Here is a 4,285-nt window from a genome sequence, read left to right as displayed (position 1 = left end):
TGAAACACAATGTATATGGATGTTGTAAACAAATGCTCCACAAAACATTGTTTTCCTGAAAGTTTTATGATGAGTTCTTATCTTTTACTATTAAACTTAAATGGCCAATTAAGACAGACAGTTCTGCGACTGTTCTTTGACCACTGATGAGGTCGTTATGGGTAACACTCATTCAGCCTTCAGAGCTTTCTGAGCAGACTTGATGACCTTGCCAGCTCCAGCAGCCTTCGTGTCCACTGCTTTGATGACACCCACAGCAACAGTCTGTCTCATGTCACAGATAGTAAAGTGACTAGAGGAACGTAGTCAGAGAAGTGCTCCACACAAGAATTTGGGGCCATCTTCCAGCTTCCTACCCAAATGTTGATCACTCTTCTTTTTGATCTCAGCCAACTTGTGGGCTGTATGACAGTCCAGCACAGGTGCATAACCAGCACTGATTTGGCCAGGATGGTTTAAGATGATCACCTGAGCAGTGAAGCCAACATCTTTCACAGAGATGTTCTTAACTTTGAAGCCAACATTGTCACTAGACAGAGCTTCACTCAAAGCATCATGGTACCTTTCAACAGACTTTACTTCAGTGGTAATATTGACTGGGGCAAATGTGACCACTATCCCAGGCTGAAAACAGCAGTATCCACTCTGCCTATGAGGACAGTACCAATACCATCAATATTGTAGACATCCTGGAGAGGTAGATGCAGGGGCTTACCAGCTGGAGGAAAGATGAAATCCAAAGCTTCACACAGTGTGGTTCCACTGGCACTGTCATCCTTCTGGTGACTTTCTATCCCTTGAACCAAGGCATATTAGCACTTGGCTCCTGCATGGTGTCATCATTCCTACCAGAAATTGGCACAAGACTATGAGGTGTAAGGGCTGTAGCCAACTCTTTTGGTGTAAGTGCTGACTTCCTTAATGATTTCCTCCTATCTCTTCTGGCTAAAGGTGACTCAGTGAAATCCATTGTAATAACATCATTCATCACTTCACAGCCAGTGTGAAAGCCAGAAGGGCCTGCTCATGGATCTGCCCATTATTTGAGATAATAGCCTCAAATTCACCAATACCAGCAGCAACAATCAGGAAAGAAGAATCGGCACAGGGAAATATTATGATGCCATGCTCATAGTCAGCACAGGGAGATAATATGATGCCATGCTCATGTTCAACTTTCAGTTTATCCAGGACCCAGGCATATTTGAAGGAGTCCTTTCCCATCTCAGTAGTTTCCTTCTAAAATTTCTCAGTGGTTCTTTTGTTGATCCAACTACATTTGCATGTCAGGTGGCCAGCAATGGTGGACTTGCCCAAACCTACATGTCCAATGATTATGATGTTGATATGGGTCTTCTCCTTTAGCATTTGGCTTAGATTTTGCAATGTTATTCACCAACGCCTATATTCTGGTGACATACCTGTCGTGGAAAAGGTCTTTAATTTTTAAAAACTTTATTTGTTTTTATTCATTGTTGCACATTTCCCCCCTCCCCAGACTGCTCTGCAATGCACCCTTTGTTCCAGATTGTTGTTATACATATAATGCCTAATCATATATTCCTTTCAGATAGTTCTTCCCCTCATCTGTTCTACTGGAGTGTTGTGCATCTATTCACTCTTTTCCCATTCTCTCCAAATCCTTACGTCTGTTATTTCATAACAGTGGTGTTATGCAGCATTTATCCTTTTGTGATTGAAATATTTCACTTAATATAATGTCCTCCAGGCTTCTCCATGTTGTGTAATGTTTCAAAAGTTTGTTGTTTTTCAATGCTGCATCTCTTTGCTATTGTGAATAAAGTAGCAATAAACTTGAGTGTGCAGGTCTTTGATCTTTTAATACACAAAATCATTAATCAACACTGAACCATTTCAAGAAGAAGCATATGATAAAAAAAATCAATAGTATTAAATGAAGAAGTCCAAGCTGTATTGAGGAATTGGCAAAATATAAGGCTCCAGGAATTGATGGTATACCAGTTGAGGTGTTTCCAGAAAGAGATGCAAACCTGGACAAGCACATCAGTCTCTGTCAACAAATATTGAAGACAGCTACATCGTCAACTACTGCAAGAGGTCCATTATTTTTCCCATTCCAGAGGAGGGTGATCCAATAGAATGTAAAAATTATAGAATAATATGATTAATAACACATGCAAGTAAAATATTGCTGAGGATTTTTTTTAAATGGCTAGGACTATACATTGACAAGTGACTACTAGAAATAGAAGCTGAATTCAGAAGAGGCTATGGAACAAGGGATATCACTGTTGATATAAGATGGATGTTGACATAAAACAAAGAACACCAGAAAGATGTTTAAGTGTACACTATTGGCTTTGCAAAGGCAGTTGACTGTGTGAGTCATAACTAACATAGCTAACACTGAGAAGAATGAGAATTCCAGAACACTTAATTGTGCTCATGTGAAATCTATATATAGATCAAGAAGGAAGTTGTTTGAACAGAACAAGAGAACACCGCATGATTTAAAATCGGAAAAAAATGTGCATCAGGGTTATATCTTTTCTTCATACCTGTTCAATCTGAGCAAATACTTTGAGAACTTGGACTAGAGAAGAAGAATATGGTATCAGGATTGGAGGAAGACTCCTCAACAACTTGTGTCATGCAGACAACATAACCCTATTTTCATTAAGTGAAGAAGATGTAAAGCAATTACTGAAGAAGATCAAAGAGAGGAGATATATATAGATAGATAGAGATAGAGATATATAGATAGATATATAGATATATACACACACACACACACACACACACACACACACACATATTGTTAGGTGCTATTGAGTTTAGTATGAATTATAATGATCCTATGAATAATGGATCTAAACCCTGTCCTATCCTGTGTCATCCTCATCACTCTGACATATTTGAGCCCATTGCTAAAGTCATGGTGTAAATCCATTTTGCTAAGGGTTTTTTTTTCTCTTTTCTGACCATTCATATTTCCAACCATATTGTCCTTTTCCAAGGAATAACCCCTTCTAACAGCATGCCCAAAGCATGTGAGATGAAGTTCCACTATTCTTGCCTTTAGGGAGCACAATGGTTGCACTTTCTCCAAAACATATTTTTCTTTTGGCAGTCTATAGGATATTCAGCACTCTTCTCCAAAACCACAACTCAAAGGCATTGATTCTTTTGCCTTCCTTATTCATTGTTCAACTCTGTGATACATAGCACGTGACTGAACAGACTATGGCTTGAATCAGGTGCACTTAAGTCTTTAAACTGACATTATTGTTCTTAGTACTTTGGAGGGTTCCAAAAATCTGATATCAGATTTTCACAATACAACGTCTTTTGATTTCTTGACTGCTGATACCAAAGGACTGTGGATCCAAGTGAGATAAAAATGTGACAATTTCAATCTTTCCTCCGTGTATTATGATGCTGCCTATTAGTCCAGTGGTGAGAATTTTTGTTTCCTTGATGTTGAGCTGTAATCTGTATTGAAAGCGGAATTCCTTGACCTTCTGCAAGTGCCTTAAGTCCTCCTCATTTTTAGCAAGCAAGGTTGTGTCACCTTAATAATGCAGGTTGTTGATGAGTCTTCCTTTGATGCAGACGCCACATTCTTCTTCATAAGTCCAGTTTTTTTAATGGCCTGCTCAAAAAGCATGCAATGCTTCCTTGATCTGTTTGGACAAGAGCTTCTTAGTCTAGGTATAAGTTTTTATAAACATAATTAAATGTTCAGGCATTCTAATTTTTCTCAATGTTAATCATAATTTATTAGGATCCACCCAGTCAAATGCCTTTGCTTAGTCAATAAAACACATAATGACTGTGAAGAAAATAGACATTCTTCTGGTATTCTCTGCTTTCAGCCAAGATCTATCCACCAACAAGGATGTCCCTGGTGCCATGGCATTTACAACAACCAGCTGAACTTAAGGCAGTTTTCTCTCAATGCATTTTTCTAGCCATTTAAAAAAAATCTTCAATAATATTTGTTTGCATGTGATATTAAAGATAATGTTTGATAATTTCCACATTCTATTGGGCCACCTTTCTTGGGAATGGGAATAAGCATGGATCTCTTGTAGTCAGTTGGCCAGGTAGCTGTCTTCCAATACTCCTGATGACTGACTCATAGATAAATTTCCAGTAGATGTTCAGAGGTAATAAATCGCATTGGAGGAGATTGTCCATCTTTCTTCCATGAAGCACATGTGTGTGAAGATGTGTGTGAGTTGAAACATACACAGTGATTACAATCTGTAGACTTGAGCATGACTGAGATTGTGACAACGGC

The 4,285-nt window shown here is 38.5% G+C and overlaps 1 pseudogene; it reads right to left on the bottom strand.

Annotated features, from left to right (window-relative positions):
* Positions 1 to 168: 168 nt before the first annotated feature.
* LOC102847377 lies at positions 169 to 1,368 on the bottom strand (annotated as a pseudogene).
* Positions 1,369 to 4,285: the final 2,917 nt, after the last annotated feature.

The sequence above is a fragment of the Elephantulus edwardii genome, unplaced genomic scaffold, assembly GCF_000299155.1.
Source record: "Elephantulus edwardii isolate Elephantulus edwardi_28Jun2011 unplaced genomic scaffold, EleEdw1.0 scaffold00172, whole genome shotgun sequence".
NCBI classification, from domain to species: Eukaryota; Metazoa; Chordata; class Mammalia; order Macroscelidea; family Macroscelididae; genus Elephantulus; species Elephantulus edwardii.
Note: the sequence above shows the minus strand (reverse complement) of the source record. Positions and strands in the feature narration are given on the sequence as shown.